The sequence below is a fragment of the Leucoraja erinacea genome, chromosome 1 (genome assembly GCF_028641065.1).
Source record: "Leucoraja erinacea ecotype New England chromosome 1, Leri_hhj_1, whole genome shotgun sequence".
Classification (NCBI taxonomy): Eukaryota; Metazoa; Chordata; class Chondrichthyes; order Rajiformes; family Rajidae; genus Leucoraja; species Leucoraja erinaceus.
In genome coordinates, this window is record NC_073377.1 from 161034476 (window position 1) to 161053775 (window position 19300).

Here is a 19300-nt window from a genome sequence, read left to right on the forward strand (position 1 = left end):
CTATTGTCTATTGAAATGTGAAAGAGCTGTAGTGAGGATATATTGTACAATTTCAACAACCTGAACAACGACAGGAGCAATATTACAGTAAAGGCCAAAGAGGGGGAAATCTCCTTAAGTGTATTCAGACTGACCCAGATCTCTGAGTTTCCAGATTATATTAGACGTTTACACTAAAATCTGGTTGTGGAAAACGAGGGGGGGGGGGGGGGGGGGGGGGGGGGGGGGCTTGGACACGGGGGTGAGGAGGGAACTGGGGCGTGTCATCATTTGATCATATGGTTTAGAATAATAATGGAGAGGGGCAAGTGGAAACGTAAAGTAAAACTTCTAAACTGAAGAAGGATACCTGCAATAAATTGAGAAGGAAGTTGTCCAGGTGAGTCAAATAACGGTAGTTAAAACTGTAACAGAACAAAACAGATGTTTCAAAATGCAGGCAAATGATACACAAAGAAGCAATGGGTTAGAGAACCAAAGCCAAATATCACCATTAAAAAACAAGGAATGAGGATAATTAACTCCAGTGGAGAACCAGCTGGAGTATAATAAATTGGAGAAGAAAGTGAAAAGGAAAATAATGCAAAGAATGAAAGAGTAGGAGAGCAGAATGGCAATTGAGTCTAAAAGTCAATGTGAAATGTATGTGGGAAAGGAAAAATAGATGGGTCGATTAGGGATAAAAATGGGCAATGTGAGGATAAACCTTTTTGTAATCCAGAGTAGTTTTGATTTGGAAGGTACACAAAAAAGATGGAGAAACTCAGCGGGTGCAGCAGCATCTATGGAGTGAAGGAAATAGGCAACGTTTCGGGCCGAAACCCTTCTTCAGACTTCAGACTTATGATTTGGAGTTCACTGTCTATAGGAGTGGTAAAAATCAGAAATAGTCAGGCCTTTCAAAGGGGAATTGGATTTATGGCAAAAGAGTGGGAAGTAAGACTCTCGAATTTGGTCTAGACAGCTAGCATGGACATAGGCAGCTAGCGTTGTAAGCCCTACCTCTGAGCTGGCACAGTTCTATGAATCTAGAAACTTTTAGAAACATCTCATCTTTCAATATGACATCTTATAATCTTCAGGACTCAACATGTTCAACAGTTTGAGATCATAAAGATAATATTTTTAATTATGCAGTAACTGTTATGATTCTATGGTTTTCCATTCGTAGCTCCTGAATAACATCTTGATCTGAAACATCTGTTTTTGATTTCTCTTTCCAGATTTCCTGTATGATCTGTTAGGTGTTTCCAGCAATCCCTGTTTTTATGTCAGACTTCCAGCATCTGCAATTTGTTTTCATTTTCAATGTATTTTGCTTCCCAGTTCTTCCATTATCACCCAGCTTTGAATCACATCATCATATCTTATTTAATCCTGTCTGCCTTTGAGCCTATTCTTTTTTGTCATAGACCATAGACAATCGACAATAGGTGCAAGAGTAGGCCATTTAGCCCTTCGAGCCAGCACTGCCATTCAATGTGATCATGGCTGATCATCCCCAATCAGTATCCCATTCCTGCCTTCTCCCCATATCCCCTGACTCCGCTATTTTTAAGAGTCCTATCTAGCTCTCTCTTGAAAGCATCCAGAGAACCTGCCTCCACCCGAGGCATGTCTCCCACTTTTCCAGTCTTCTGCTAAATACTGAATTATATAAATCTAAACATTGTCACTATTGATCTCTGTTTGTGAAGAATTCGTAGATATCGGTCACAGAAGACATGGTGTTAGATTGCTTGCTCTTAGCAATTCTAGATCAGCAAAATAACTATTCTCCATGGATACTGTTTCAAATACCAGCAGCAATGTCACAAGATATTTTATGTTTTATATTTTTAATATAAATCTGTGCTATTCACTGCCTATTACTGTTTTAAATTGTATTTCTGTTTAGGCCTGTGTTTTTGTGGAAAGCACTTTGGGTTGCATTCAATTGTATGAAAAGTGCTATATAAATAATTTTTATTATTATAAGATAACTTCTGTGAGGATAAAAACCAAACGGTTGTTGAAACTCAGTGGGTCAGACAGCATATGTGGATGGAATGGACAGATGATACTTTGGGTCAGGGCCCATTGTCAAACAGATGGAATTGTGGGAAGAAAACTAGAAAAGAGAGGTGGGATGGGGCAATGCCTGGCAAATGATAGGTGGATATAGGGGAGGAAGATGGGTGGGGGGGAAGATGGGCGGAATCACTTACAATGACTCGCGATGGAAAGGAGACAAAGGGGGTGTCAGGTGAGGAGAGTGCGAAATGGAGAGTAGTCGGGTGGGTTATGGGTAGAATTCTTGCTATTGAGGGAGTGCAGCGTAGGTTTACAAGGTTAATTCCCGGGATGGCGGGACTGTCATATGCTGAGAGAATGGAGCAGCTGGGCTTGTACACTCTGGAGTTTAGAAGGATGAGAGGGCATCTTAATGAAACATATAAGGTTGTTAAGGGCTTGGACACGCTAGAGGCAGGAAACATGTTGCCGATGTTGGGGGAGTCCAGAACCAGGGGCCACAGTTTAAGAATAAGGGATAAGCCATTTAGAACGGAGATGAGGAATCACTTTTTCTCACAGAGAGTCGTGAGTCTGTGGAATTCTCTGCCTCAGGAGGCGGTGGAGGCAGGTTCTCTGGATGCTTTCAAGAGAGAGCTAGATAGAGCTCTTAAAAATAGCGGAGTCAGGGGATATGGGGAGCAGGCAGGAACGGGGTACTGATTGGGGATGATCAGCCATGATCACATTGAATGGAGGTGCTGGCTCAAAGGGCCAAATGGCCTACTCCTGCACCTATTGTCTATTGTCTAATGAGAGGGGGAGGGGAAATGAGGGGATAAAAAGGAAATACTGGACTCGGGATAGGAGATGATTTTATATAGGGGAAAGAAGCAGGATGACTAGGGTTGGCATTGTTTCCCTGAGCTCTTTCTGTGCTGCCTCCACTGTTGCGTCACCCCTTGGATACCTTTATTCCAGATCTCCACCATTCGTTCCATGTATCTGTGGCTTGTACTCATGGATGCAATGTGGCATCGCCCACTCTGCCTGCAGGCCAAGGCCAAGCCAAGAACCATTGCAGGACCAAGTGTGACTCAACGTACGCATGTTTTGTCAGCGTGCCCAAACCAACGTTGCCTGACGCTTAGGATACTGATGCCATGAGCTGAAGAGACGTGACGTCACGTGCCTGCACTTTGACCATTACAGTTCAACACCATCTTGGTTTCGTTTTGAGAAACAGCATGGAAACAAGTCCTTCAGCCCACCAAGTCCACATTTACCATCGATTACCTTTCACACTTGGTCTGTTATCCCACTTTCTCATCCACTCCCTACACCAGGGAAAGTTCAGAGGCCAATTCGCCTGCAAACACGCACGTCCTTGGGACGTGGGAGGAAACCAGAGCGCCCGGAGGAAACCCACGAGGTCACGGGGAGAACGTGCAAACTCCACACAGACAGCGCCAGAGGTCAGGATCTACCCTAGGTCTCCGGCACTGTGAGGGAGTGGCTCTGCTTGCTCTACCATTGTGCTGCCCTGTCTATCTGGCAAAGATTACCTTTAAAATACATTCAGGAACTTCCCCCTCTTAAAAGAATCTCCCCCACCCACTCCCAACTGAAATAAGATGCCACATCTGAATGGTGGTCAAATCATTCAGCTGACGAGCAAGTATACAAAACAAGTCCTTCCTCCACCACCTCCAGTTTAAATTCCATTTGGAATATTTTGGAGGACCAAGAACCAAGAAACCAAGAAATGTGCACCTTTGGGGGTGGGAGCAAGGGAAAGACTGGGGTTGTTTGTAGGTAATACTTGAAATTGGAGAATTCAGTGTTCATACCTTTGGACTGTAAGCCACCCAAGCAGAATACGAGGTGCTGTTCTCCCAGTTTGCGAGGATATGAGGATGGCAGTTGAGGATATAGAAACATAGACACATAGAAATTAGGTGCAGGAGTAGGCCATTCGGCCCTTCGAGCCTGCACCGCCATTCAATATGATCATGGCTGATCATCCAACTCAGTATCCGTACCTGCCTTCTCTCAATACCCTCTGATCCCCTTAGCCACAAGGGCCACATCTAACTCCCTCTTAAATATAGCCAATGAACTGGCCTCAAACTACCCTCTGTGGCAGAGAGTTCCAGAGATTTCACCACTCCTCTGCGTGAAAAAAAAGTTCTTCTCATCTCGGTTTTTAAAGGATTTCCCCCCTATCCTTAAGCTGTGACCCTAGTCCTGGACTTCCCTAACATCGGGAACAATCTTCCTGCATCTAGCCTGTCCAACCCCTTAAGATGTGATCCGTTGCTTCCTACCAGAACTTGGCCAAAATCAGAAACTCAGATTAATGAATAATTCTTGAAGATTCCTAACTTTGATGGTTGTCCACACTTTAGGAAAATGAGCCACTGGAAGGATGGGGTGGTGGCAGAGTGCTTCTGGCAACTGCCTACAACAATTTTATTCTATGTTTCTCACATCAGTGGGATTTTGTCACCATGATTCACACTGCTAGAAATCATGGCAGTTTTAGTTTGCCATCTGCCCAGGCTACGAAGTACGAAAAAAAATCCAGATTATCTTGCATCATTTCCATCAGAATGCCAAAATCCATAATGACACTGTGATTGTTCTAACTGTTTTTGCATCAATACAAAGATTATGTTTGTTCATGATTCATTCATTCTACTTTCCTGACGCACCTTTGCAAATGTGAGAACTGGCAACCCATCGAAACGTCATCCTGCAGTAGCTAGGAAAGGTTATTTTAATTTATTAATTTAGGGCTGACAAAGATCACCCTAACTGCCCTGATCCTTGCAACTCTTCCACTGAAAGCACTCAAATAATGTGCTTGGAAGAGAATTTCAAGGAGTGATGGGAATATTTTTTACAAGCCTAGATATTGTACATCATTAGGAACCTACACATGGAAATATTTCCATGCATCTACTGCCCTGCCTTTCTTGGTGTTACAGGCCACGGATTTGGGTGGAGTAACTGCAGTGAATTTTGTCAGCGTCTGTATAACTCAATGAAACTATGATGTTGGTGAATGGAATGATTGTTTTAAGTGGTGAGTGGGGTGCCAATCATGCCAGCTGTTTCCTCCTGAATCATATCAAGCTTCTTCAGTGTGGCTGGCTTGCACTAACTGGGATTACATTCAATTTGCCATTGTTTTGCTCAGGTAGCTGAACCATATTGTACGGTAACCTAAGATTATCCTCCTCACCGACAACACAGTTATTTGCACCATCCACAAATTGTTAATCATAACTCTCATGTTCATATCCAAATCACTAATATATATGACAAACAATAAGGGCTCAAACCCAATCCCTGTCATAAGCTTCCAAACACAACCACAACCCTCTACCATCTCTATTTCATATTAGCAAGCCAACCTTGGATTTAATTTGCCAACGCAGATTCAATTAGCTCTAACCTTTTGGACCAGTCTTGAATTGAATTTCCTTTATTGTCATTCAGACCTTGCGGTCTGAACGAAATTTTGTGCCTGCAGTCATACATATAATGATACAATAATAAACAACAATAAACACAAATTAACATCCACCACAGTGAGTCCTCCAAACGCCTCCTCACTGTGGTGGAGGCAAAAGTCCTTCCATGTAGGACCTTGTCAATGATTTATCAGCAGTGGCGGACTGGCCAGGGTGTCAGCTTGCCAGATGGCAAGTGGGCCCCTGATGAAGTGAGCCCCCTATATCAAGTGGGCCCCTGATGAAGTGGGCCCCCTTTGTCTCCTGGCAACCAATATTTTTAGACCCAGTCCGCCACTGTCTATCAGGTCCATGTGAACTTCCGTCTAGGTCTGAATGCTTGCATGCATTTTGCATCTTATAACATTTTTTTGTATTTCCTCTTTCTAACGGCCCCCAATAAGCCATGGACCAGCCGACCTCCACAACTGATCCCTATAGCAATCTTGGCCTCTATCACGGATATTACATTGGTCTACCGTCCTTCTTTGCAACTTAAAACCAGCTGCTCTACTCTCTTTCCAGTTGTGTTGAAGGGGCTTTGGCCTGAAACATTCAAAGCTTTTTTTATTTTCACAGATTCTGCCTGATTTGTTGAGTGTTTCCATGATCTTCTTTATTTAACATGTTTTAACACTTTTAGTCCTTTTTAAGCCATCACATTTTGTTTTATTCCACCTGACTTTGTTGAATATATATCAAGGCACAATAACAATGCTAATCGGAATAATTTGCGTAGATTTATGAAGAATTACAGAATTTAGTCTGAAGAAGGGTCGACCCGAAACAGTCACCTATTCCTTTTCTCCAGAGATGCTGCCTGACCTGCAGAGTCACTCTACCACTTTGTGTCCTTTTGTGCATTAACCTGCAACTGCAGTTCTTTTGACGCTGAACTCATGTTTAAAATGGTGACCTTGATATTATTTATAAACAAACCAGGTGGAAAATATTTAAAGCAGCATTATTTGCTTCCCAGTCATCTGGATAGACGTTGCTCTTGATGCGATGACTCTGTGACTACATTACTCCAGTCCTATTTGCATTATTTATCAAATTAATTAACCAGTCATAGTCTAATTCCAATAAGGAAGTGAGTCAGGTTTGCAAACCAAATCCCTGTGTATACATGCATCAAGGACAATATCATAAACAATGGTCACACCAAAACATGCGCCACATTGATTATGAAAGTCTTTTATGAGGACTGCATACATTTTAACTGATAGTCAAAAATATTCTGATAGTCAAAATATTCTGACATCTTCTTATGATGCAATAATGTTTTGTAAGTAATTTGCATACCTTTCCTTTTTTTTTAAAGGAGCAATAACTTTACAGAGGTGGAGAATGGGGCCTCAGAGGATTGATTGATGTGTGTGTGTGTGTGTGGTGGATGCTGCTGCTAGGGTTTTCTCAGCAGCAGATGAGAGCAGTGATCACCTGGAGCCTGCTAGCCTGCCTGCCTGCAGCCGCCGCGCATGCGCCCGGGCCCGGAGCGCGAGCTTCCCAGGGCATCAGCGGCTGCAGGGAGTGAGTGGGGGAGAGAGAGATACAGAGACAGAGAGGATATATTATACAGAAACTTGGCCGGCGCTGGCTGAAAGCAAAAGCAGGTAAGTGTGTGTGTGAGAGCCGGCGATCTGTGGTGCTGCACCATTTGCACTGTGTGCCGATGGACTTTGTGTGGGGAAACCTGCCAGTGCAACCGGTTGTTTCAATGGTGATTGAATCAGTTTCAGATAATCTCACCACTGTGTGTGTGTGTGTGTGTGTGTTCTCTCTAGCTCGGGCATGCATATGTTTAAGGTACACCAAAAACAAAAAAAAGCTGGAGAAACTCAGCGGGGTGCAGCAGCATCTATGGAGCGAAGGAAATAGGCAACGTTTCGTCCCGAAACGTTGCCTATTTCCTTCGCTCCATAGATGCTGCTGCACCCGCTGAGTTTCTCCAGCTTTTTTTTGTGTGTACCTTCGATCTGCAGTTCCCTCTTAAACACATGCATATGTTTAAGTTTGCAATTTTGCAATTGCAATGCATTTCGTTGTCTCTGTACTGTACACTGACAATGACAATTAAAATTGAATCTGAATCTGAATCTGAATCTGAAGTTTGCAATTTTGTTTTTTCCCCCACCTCTACTGTGTGGTTTATTTGCAAGGATAGTCTTTGAGATCTGGAAGGGACGGGTGTGTGTGTGTGTGTGTGTGTGTGTGTGTGTATGTGTGTGTGTATGTGTGTATGTGTGTGTGTGTGTGTGTGTGTGTGTGTGTGTGTGTGTGTGTGTGTGTGTGTGTGTGTGTGTGTGTGTGTGTGTGTATGTGTGTGTGTGTGTGTGTGTGCGTGTGCGTGCGGAGGGGACTATGTGGGTTTCTCTGCACCGAGTGTGGGCTCTGGAGCTGCCGGTTGCTGGTCTCCAGGAACAGCTGGGTTGCCGGCCGATCTCACACCGGCCTCCCTCTCTGCTCACCTCAAAGCCAGTGTAACCCTAATGGCTACAGGATCTGCACACAGAGAAAGAGAGCGAGAGATGAAGGCAGACGTGAAACCGGCGACCGTCTGAAGCAGACTGATTTTGAAGCAGACTGATTTTGAAGCATGATTTTTGTTTTTGTTTTTTTGGAGTTATTTGGGATCGAGCATCAAGGTTGTACTGTAGGTACCAATAATAAATAACGTGGGTTGCCAGCTGGGTGCAGCAGTGGGGCCTCGCTCATCGCATTCACAGCAGCTCCGCTGGTTATTTATTGATCCCGCTGCTGCCTCTCTCGTCTTTTCTCTTTAAAGAAAGGCAGCCCGGGGAGATGATTTTGGCTGAGAATAATGTGGCGAGTGGCAGGTAGGGCGTTGAAGGCTCTGCACCGGGGGAAGGGGACACGATTGGTGGTTTGTGTCACTTTATTTTTTTTTTTTTCCCCCACCCACCTTTCATTGGGGACAAAAGGCTGCTGTTTAGGACGGAGATCACCCGGGGTAATTAGGCTGTCAAACAAGGGCCGATCAGATGCAAGGGAGGGAGTGGAGCCAGACTGAGCATGGATACGGCTGCTAGGAAGCCCAGCGTCGCTTTGCTGAGGGTTTGTGTGTGTGTGTGTGTGTGTGGAGATCAGATTTCACATTCAAGATGCGTTGACCTCTCAAAGAAACAGGCAACAGCCGTGCCTCCAAACAGACATCCAACACACCAAGTTGCAATGAGCGAATGAGTGTAGCGCTGCCGCCCTCCAGCTTCCCCGCTCACTGCTCGCTCTTTGATCTCTGTAGCAAGTGCAGACCCAGGGAATCAGGCAGGTCAGATGTAAAATATAAACCCTCGCTCATTGTTAAATGTTATTTTCCTTTTACTTGCTTCCTAAACACGCTGTTAGAAATGATGGGGGGGTAAAAGGAATAGCAAGTTTATGCTCCGCATTGCGGTTGAGCCGATAGGTTTGTGTTTAAATTTATTTTAAGAATACATTCGTGCTGCAGTCCTGAAAATCGCTAAATTTAGCAGAACCCAAACCTGCCCTAGATACATAGTGTCTCCATGGGGCGAGTCTCTCTCCTGTATGCTATCTGAAGCTACGGGGCTCCGCACTTTTTAAAAGTTGATTATTTATGTTTTTAATTTTGGTTTGGTACGCAAGTGCCGTTTAAAAATGACAGTAACGTTTTAATGGATTATCCACTTGGGGAAAACCTAATGAGTTGTTTTTGTTATGCATTATACCACCCACTTCTAGAGGTTTTGGGGGGTGAAATGATATTTCAATCTGACCTGGAACAAGCTCCACAACAGTTACAATTCTTTTCTGAAATTATTGATCTTATGAATTTGGCAGCAAAGGTTCTTGATATTGGAAAACTTTGAGAGAATAAATAAATGACATCTATGCATTTGGTCGTATCGACATAATTTACACTCTTTTAGGTCTGTTGCTACACACCTCTATTGAAACAGCTTTTCATTTTTAAGTAAAAGATGATATTGTTAATGGAAGTGGACTGTGACTGGGATCATTAGAGAGACAGGTTGTGGAAAAGCGCATTACAAATACAATATATGCAAACCACAAACACAAGTGGTTCCTATATACGATAACTAGAATAACTAGAAGCTTGCATAAGAACAAAGGAAGTAAAGAACTGGCATTTATATAGCACTGTAAACAACCTCGGGACACAAAGAGCATCACAGAAGGCTTTTTAGCCAATAAAGTACTTTTGTAATGCAGGGAAATATGTTGATTTTACTGAAGATGCGTTCATAGTTACACTGTTTGATTTGTGCAAATTAGGTGCCCTCACGCTGAACCATCCATATTTCAGCTGGATTGAGCCAACCAGCAGGGTTTTAGATTAGTTCTGCCTCTTTCAAATCAAAAGAACTCCTTTTAAATGGCTTGTGGATGAGTCTGATATCTCTGAGCAAAATATTGTGGATAACTGTGACAAATTATGAACAAACTCTTAGAGAAACATGTTCTTGAAGATCATGCCTTTTATAAGGGTAAAATTATGCTTGACATATTTAGGGTGCAGAGAGCCAAGAAAAGGTTATGTTTATCCCGATCTCAGCAAAGTACAACTGGAGATGGGAGATTTTGGATGGTATGGTGGAAAGAGATAGAATCAGTTGAGTGCAACAGAGCTGCAGTGGGGTGGCAGAAAATGGCAGTAGAGGGACTGTGGGAAGTAGCAGTGTTAGGAACTTATTTATTTTGTGTCTGTGCTGTAAATAGTACAGTCCCAAATAGATTAGAAAATTGGGTCAGGAGATGGCAAATAGCTTTTGGTGTTAATGAGAACAGAAATAAAGCATGTAAGCATTAATTAATGGCATTACTTGCAGGCGACAACAGATGCAAATGATTGATGTGTAACATTGGATGTTTTTATAAATCGCATTATGTGTGACAGTGGTAAACAATGTCAGTAGTTCTCCAGTTGTATATGGCAAATTACCGAAATGGTATTGAATCTGTGTAGACAATGATATGTCTCTGCTGGAAGAGCTGTGTGCAAAGCCACTATTACAGGAAGGATATCCCACCATTACAAAAGGTGCAGAATGGGCCACCCACAAAGCTTTTAGCTACCCAGTCACCAGGAAAGGCTATGACCACAATTTGTTTACACTGGAAAGGACTGGAGATTCTATTAAGATTTTATAGTTAGTTACTTGTGAGTGTTGACCAGAGCATTCTTATTTACTGTGGACTGTAGAATGCCAATGACAATGAGTGGATAAATCACACTATTTCATGCAAAGGGAGGTCAATATTTAGAATGAACAGTTCAGTGAGGTAGTGGAGACTGAAGATAACAGTAATTTCAAGGCAGCTGAAAAACATTTGGTAGGAAAATCAACAGAGGAATATTGGTGGCGGTCAACTATAACACTGGCCAGTTAGATTGAAATGCATCTTCAATATCTTGTACATTTTTGTGTCAGTGTTAAAGAGCAAGCTGTTAGTTTGCAAATGTTATCACATTAAATTTTCCAAAAGTAAAATAAATTGTTGGTTGTGCAGCTTTCATGTAAAATAAATAAGGCAGGGTTTAGTACGATCGATAATAAGTTACTTGTTTCGATTAACATCGTGGTATTAATGGCTTTGATTACGTTTTAGCAATTTATTTTCTAAGAATCAAGTGGCTGAGTAGTTGCTCAACCTTTTATTATTTAATCCATAACAGTATGGTTATTGGTTAATCTTTGATGGAAAATATCTTTGTGCAACATCATCTTTTTATGCCAAACAAGAAAGATAGGCTACCTTGGAATATCTCAGTGAGTTTTACATTTTAAAAAGTGGTTAGATTACTAATCCCATTTTACAGCATTCTGGGTTTCAGAAATGATACCCTCACTTGCTCTAACGTTTACTCCAGAGAATGACTATTCTGAGAGTTGTAAAGAATCGCTCCAATCCACAAAGGCAAATGTTTAAAACGTGTTAGTGGACAATGGGTGCTGGCAATGCAGGCCCATGGGGTACAGCGAGGTGGGCTGACAAGATTTTTAATGAGGAATAACAAGAAGCAGAAAGTTGCTTTTCACTTTGACAACACTGCTTGCCCACCCTGGCCCAATACAATGCACACAATGAAGCATTATGTGCTCACAGTTTCCATCGCGGCATATAATGAGTTAAAAATAAAATTGAAGCGATCAAACCACTATGGGTGAAACTTCAGCCAGTGCTGAAGAATAACTGCGGGTAACGTTGACTCTTGAGAGAGAAATTGTGGTGCAACAAGCAATACTATTACAATTGCCATTGTTCGCAGAATAGACCATTCATTGTTCATCCTTTAAACTCATCCGCACCCACAATCACAATAGCCACAGAGTATAGACACTGTTCCCCTGGCATTTTGAGGGAGGGGCCACGCTATTCAGTTCCATCTTGTCGGCTTTGTTTGTGTGAATATTTGATTGACAGATCCTGTTAAGTTTGTGCCATATATTTAAACCTCAAATCATGCAGTTAAATTTTGATAAAAGTATTTTAGTTCAATTTCATTCCATTGCCTTGGTCTCCCTTCACATAGATGGTGAAAGGATTGGTCTGGAGCCCCCGTTAGATGTGGCCTATGTGATGTTTTTGTTGAACATTTATGTGGGTTGAACAGCTTGGAGTAATTTATCCTCTAATAATCTATGAGGCGTCATATCTGAAATAAGATTCAGAAGTGTTGTTAGCTGAAAGAGATACAGTTCTGGGCAGCAGTTGATATCACTGGTGCATTTGTAAGTATTTCATGGACAGCAAATTTGGGAGGTGGTCACTCTGCCAGCTGAGAGTTCTGGCAGAGGGGTTTTGGGTACTTGTCAAACAGACAAATGAAACTGGGAGAATCTGAAATCACCTTATCATAAGTGATAGGCGTAGAGTTAGGCCATTTGGCCCATCAAGTCTACTCCGCCATTCAATCATGGCTGATCTATCTCCCCATAACCTCTGACACCCGTACAAATCAAGAATCTATCTATCTCTGTCTTAAATATATCCACTGACTTGGCCTCCACAGCCTTCTGTGGCAAATAATTCCACAGATTCACCACCCTCTGACTAAAGAAATTCCTCCTCATCTTCCTTCCTAAAAGAACATCCTTTAGTTTTGAGGCTATGAACTGCAGAGGGCCCACTGCAGTTCGCTTACCGCCACAACAGATCAACGATGGATGCGATCTCAATGGCTCTCCACTCCGCTCTGGACCACTTGGACAACAAAAACTCATACGTCAGGCTGTTATCCATTGATTACAGCTCGGCATTTAACACAATCATCCCCTCCAAGCTGGTTACCAAACTCGCAGAACTGGGTCTCTGCGCATCCCTCTGCAATTGGATCCTCGACTTCCGCATTCACAGACCACAGTCTGTCCGTATTGGTGGAAATGTGTCAGGCTCAATAACAATCAGCATGGGAGCACCTCAAGGCTGCGTGCTCAGCCCCCTGCTGTACTCACTCTATACTCATGACTGCGTAGCCGGACATAGTGCGAACTCCATCATCAAGTTCGCCGATGACACCACTGTTGTGGGACGTATCACTGATGGGGACGAGTCAGAGTATAGAATTGAGATCGAGCAACTGTCCATAATGTGCCAGCACAATAACCTGGCTCTCAACACCAGCAAAACCAAGGAACTGATCGTGGACTTTGGAAGGGGGAGGATGGTGACCCACAGTCCCGTTTATATCAACGGGTCGATGGTGGAAAGGGTCAAGAGCTTCAAATTCCTGGGTGTGCATATTTCCGAAGATCTTTCCTGGTCCGAGAACACTGATGCAATCATAAAGAAAGCACATCAGCGCCTCTACTTCCCGAGAAGATTACGGAGAGTCGGTATGTCATGGAGGACTCTCTCTAACTTCTACAGGTGCACAGTAGAGAGCATGCTGACCGGTTGCATCGTGGCTTGGTTCGGAAACTTGAGTGCCCTGGAGTGGAAAAGACTACAAAAAGTAGTAAACACTGCCCGGTCCATCATCGGCTCTGACCTCCCGTCCATCGAGGGGATTTATCGCAGTCGCTGCCTCAAAAAGGCTGGCAGCATCATCAAAGACCCACACCATCCTGGCCACACACTCATCTCCCCGCTACCTTCAGGTAGAAGGTACAGGAGCCTGAAGACTGCAATGACCAGGTTCAGGAATAGCTACTTCCCCACAGCCATCAGCTTCTTCCCCACAGCCACTCGGCTCGGACAAAACTCTGAACATTAATAGCCAATAACCTGTTAATTTGCACTTTATCAGTTTATTTATTCATGTGTGTATATATTTATGCAATGGTATATGGACACACTGATCTGTTCAGTATTCATGCCTACTATGTTCTGTTGTGCTGAAACAAAGCAAGAATTTAATTGTCCTATGGGGGACATGACAATAAAACTCTCTTGCTCTCTCTCTTGATGACCTGTAGTCCTAGACTCTCCCACTAGTGGAAACATCCTCTCCACATCCACTCTATCCAGTTTGAGTTCTGAATGTTAACATGGAATGAGAGTTCTTGTGGGACGTACACCTTAGCCAAGACGGTATCACCATGGATGGCTCTACGGTTGAGAGAGGTAGGGCACAAGTCAACATAGAGATTCCATAGGTTACACAAAAAAGCTGGAGAAACTCAGCGGGTGCAGCAGCATCTATGGAGCGAAGGAAATAGGCAACGTTTCGGGCCGAAACCCTTCTTTAGACTGATGGGGGGCGGGGGTGGGTGGGGACAGCCCGATTTTACCTTCTCCCTAAAATCCACATTTCCTGTCCCCACCCACCCCCGCCCCCGATCAGTCTGAAGAAGGGTTTCGGCCCGAAACCTTGCCTATTTCCTTCGCTCCATAAATGCTGCTGCACCCGCTGAGGTTCTCCAGCTTTTTTGTGTACCTTCGATTCTCCAGCATCTGCAGTTCCCTCTTAAACAACATAGAGATTCCATAGTTAGGTGCTCTGCAGCTCCAGACATGGTTTCAGGTTGGTATATTACCTTCAGGAAGCCAGGATCAAAAATATTACTAGAACGACTGCAGAACATTCCTGCAAAGGCCAAGTGAATGAAGACCAAGAGATGAGGACCTTTGCTGGACTTGCAATGTTTTGGTCAATGTCTGTAGCAGCAATGTTGGTGGTGAGGGTAGGGGTTGTTTTTGATCTTGCAGAATGCAATGTGCATAAGTGCATTTGCATTTCCGGATATAGTTTAGGCAGGCTGGATATAATTAATGGAGGCTGGTTCTTGCTATTTGATGAGAGGTCAATCTGTGTGTCATGGGAAACATTTAAAAAGGAAATTCAACAATTAAAGGTAGACGAAAATGCTGGAGAAACTCAACGGGTGCAGCAGCATCTATGGAGCGAAGGAAATAGGCAACGTTTCGGGCCGAAACGTTGCCTATTTCCTTTGCTCCATAGATGCTGCTGCACCCGCTGAGTTTCTCCAGCATTTTTGTCTACCGTCGATTTTCCAGCATCTGCAGTTCCTTCTTCAACAATTAAAGATGTGTTTCCACCTAGAAAAATGGTGAGAATTCCAAGTCCAGATTCTCCCAGATAGCAAAGAGCGTTGAAGAGTATTGTGTTCAGTTCTGGTTGCCCCATTAAAGGAAATGTTTAGAGGATCTGCAAAGGGTGCATCAGAGATTTACCAGATTGCTGCCTGGATTAGACGGTATTATCTTTCAGGAGTGGTTGGACAAACTGGGATTGTTTTCTCCGGAACGTTGGAGGTTGAGCGGAAACCTGATAGAAAGATAAAATTCCGAGATGAATAATTAGAGTGGACAGTCAGAATGTTTTTCGCAGAGCTGAAAGGTCAAGTACTGGAGAGTATAGGTTTAAAATGAGGCAAAGTTTAAAGGAGATGTGTGGGATAATGTTTTTTTTTACACAGAAACATAGAAAATAGGTGCAGGAGTAGGCCATTCGGCCCTTCGAGCCTGCACCACCATTCAATATGATCATGGCTGATCATCCAACTCAGTATCCTGTACCTGCCTTCTCTCCATACCCCCTGATACCTTTAGCCACAAGGGCCACATCTAACCAATATAGCCAATGAACTGGCCTCAACTACCTTCTGTGGTAGAGAGTTCCAGAGATTCACCACTCTCTGTGAATGAAAAATGTTTTTCTCATCTCGGTCTTAAAAGATTTCCCAGAGTGGTGGGTGCTTTTGAATGTGCTACTTGGGATGGTGGTGCAGGCAGATACAATAGTGGTGTTTAAGAGGCTTTTAGATTTGCACATGATATGTATGGCATGGAGGGATACAATCACGTGCAGGCACAGGATATTAGTTTAACATGACATCATGTTCGGCAAATATTGTGGGCTGAAGGGCTTGTTCCTCTGTTGTACCTTTCTGTTCTATGTATAAGCTAAAACAGGGGAGCATGTGACATGCTAATAGCTTAATACAGCAGAAAACAGTATAGAAAAAGTTAAAGCAAAATTAATGTTGAAATTTGGAAAGGAAAAAGCGTACAGTAAAAATAACTGTCTAATCAAAGAAACAAATGCAAATATATTTTATAATAAAAAAGAGTAAGAGGCGATGAATGAAAAAGTTGGGGCAGTTGAGGAGCAGAGGAACAATCTTTGTGTGACTGCATAAGGTTCTTCATGAATACTGTACAGTCTTCTGAAGAGGGAAACAATGCCTGTATGGTAGCTGTGGCAGATGAGTGTGAATGCAAATAATGGGGAAGTATTAGGCAGATTAGCATCTTTGAAAGTGAATAAATTACTATGTCTGGGTGAAATATATCCTAGCTGTTAAGAGGGGACTCAATAGGGACAGTGCATTTAATTAAAAAAATCAATGTTGAGGTCTAATGAAAATTCCTGGACCTGTAATATATATCCATTTCTTTTTCCACAGATGCCACTTGACCTGTTTTTATTGCAATTACTGTTTTTTTATTTCAGCGCATTTAATATCTCTTACATATTTTTTGCAAGGTATTTGAGGTTGTATTCCACATAGCAAACTGACCGAAGAAAGTAAAAGCTCCCAGGGTCCACGTGAGAATTTCCAAATGGAAAGTTTAGTGGCAGGAAGCAAAGTGGAATGGCTGTCAGCAGTATTGTGACAGGCGGGTTTCACAGGGGCTAGGGTTTCACAGTGCTCAATACTCAGTCTCTTACACTTTGTACTATCTTTTGATAATTTAGACTTTAAATCTAGAAAATATCAGTAGGTATGGCGCGTGGTTAGCGGTCCACAAATTCTTTTAATGTTACACATGAGAGGGTCGAGTGACAAAGAATTCCAAGACAATTAGAAACCATTCTCTGCTGCAGGCTTGGCGCACATGAAAGGTAGCAGGACAGGTCAACAAATTGTTGGAAAGGCACACACAATGCTTCCCTTTATTTGCTGAACCATAATATAGAAATGCCTTTACAATAGTAGATCTCTTCTTGAGTACTGAGTACAATTAGGATGTTGCCAGAAATGGAGACATGTTGTTATGAGAAACTATAGATTAGGTAACGTTGGCTTCCTCAGAACGGGGAAAGCCGAGAGAAGACAGTTGCAATGTATTTGAGGGGCTTCTTATTTATCTTATTTTCCCATAGAAGGAATTAAAAAAAAAAAATGAAGTTGGTATTTCCCTTTTGCACGGTTTTTATAATAGAGCTTTGTTTTTTTTGTTTTTTTTTCCTTTTTCCTCTGTTCTTTTCTAAGGTCTATTTCTTAATTCTTTTCTCTAACCAATGGGTCCCTGTTTTTTTTCTTCTCATTGATCACTCTTTTACACGAACACACCTTTCTTTCCCTCACTTTCTCTACTTTCTTTATATATACCTTTCCTTAAAGCTTAAAAAATGAAGGGGTACGATAAATGTAATAAGATATATCTGGCTGGTACTATTGTAATTTACTGTACTTCTAATAAATAAAAACCATTCTAATAGATAGATAGATAGATAGATAGATAGATAGATAGATAGATAGATAGATAGATAAATAAATAGACAAATAGATAGATAGATAGATAGATAGATAGATAGATAGATAGATAGATAAATAAAATCTCAGGGCATAGATTTAAAGTAATTGACAACAGGGTGAACAGGAAGAATTGGAAATATTTTTACACCTATTTGTTGGCAAGGAGTGAATTGAACCCTGAAAGTTTGATGGCGTTAGAATCCCTCATCATATTTAAGAAGTAGACACAAGGAACTGCAGATGCTGATTGACAAAAAACACACACACAAAGTGCTGGAATAGCTCAGCAGACAATAAAAGCGCACAAAATGATGGAGTATAACAAAATCACACAAAATGCTGGGATCCGCTGAGTTACGCCAGCATTTTGTGTGATTTTATATTTAAGAAGTTATTTGGGAATGTAGTCGCAGAAAAGTTGTGAGCTGCATGCAGCATGGTGTAATGTGCTCGAGAGCTCCTTTTCAAACACAAACAGCTTCTCTCTGTATCATAAATATTGTATGATTCAATCAATAATACCTATTGATTGTTCTAACTTAAATTTGGAGACCATTATTGCCATTTCATTTTTCTACAAGTTGTTTCCAACTAGGAAGCACTGATCTCATGGTTGGTTTATATTCCTTGAACATCTTTCAGTAACATGTTCAAGAAGTGTTCTTCACATAAGGGTATCTGGCAATAGACAATAGGTGCAGGAGTAGGCCATTCGGCCCTTCGAGCCAGCACCACCATTCAGTGTGACCATGGCTGATCATCCACAAATAGTACCCCGTTCCTGCCTTCTCCCCATATCCTTTGACTCCGCTCTCTTTAAGAGCTCTATCTAACTCTCTTTTGAAAGCCTCCAGAGAATTGGCCTCCGCTGCCTTCTGAGGCAGAGAATGCCACAGATTCACAACTCTCTGTGTGAGAATGTTTTTCCTCGTCTCCATTCTAAATGGCTTACCCCTTATTCTTAAACTGTAGCCCCTGGTTCCGGACTCTCCCGACACTCTCCCAACAGGAACATGTTTCCTGCCTCGAGGGTGTCCAAACCCTTAATAATCTTATATGTTTCAATAAGATTGCCTCTCATCCTTCTAAATTCCAGAGTATACAAGCTCCATTCTCTCAACTATGAAAGTCCCGCCATCCCGGGAAATAACCGTGTGAAATTTTGGTGGGTTACCTCACTGTGATGATATTATCACTTAAGCTGTCTTCTGTCCTTAACATAATTCTGTCCACATTTTCATAAGATCTGTTTTTTTTCGTGAAAACCCACTGGCTTTAACAAAAGAAGCAATGGGTCATACAGCTGTACAGTACAGAAATGGGCCACCGGACCTAAAATGTCCATGCTGTTTGACCAAGTTGGCATATCGGGCTGGTGCCATTTGCTTGCATTTGGCCCATGGCCCTCTAAACCCATTCTATTCATACAGACTAGTCCAAATGTCTTTTTGAAGTCAGAATTGTATCTGTTTCTATAACTTCCTCTTATATTTAATTCCAATTATGGACTACCCTCTGAGTGAAAGCGTTTGGCCTGAGGTCCCAATTAAAATTCTCCCACCGTGGCTTTAGCTTCAGAATCATCTACCCTGGAAAAAAGACGGGGAAGATTCACTTTATCCATGCTCTTCGTGATCTTATACACCTCAATAAGGTCACCCCTCAGCATCCTATACTCCAAAGGGAGAAGTCCCAGCCCATCGAACGTCTCCCGCAAACGCAGGCAATATCCTACTGACTCTCTTTTGCACCCTCTCCAACTTAATAACATCCCTCCTTCAGCTGTGAGCAGAACTGCACACAATAGCTCAAATGTGGTCTCAGCAACACATT

At 42.5% G+C, this 19300-nt stretch overlaps 1 protein-coding gene across 1 annotated transcript in view; it reads left to right on the top strand.

The window, feature by feature from the left end:
• Positions 1 to 6916: 6916 nt before the first annotated feature.
• The window catches only part of fhdc1 (FH2 domain containing 1), a 108635-nt gene continuing 96251 nt past the window's right edge, over positions 6917 to 19300 (top strand). Inside the window, 1 exon segment of the mRNA XM_055646922.1 lies at positions 6917 to 7126. The gene's annotated coding sequence lies outside the window, so the exon portion shown is untranslated.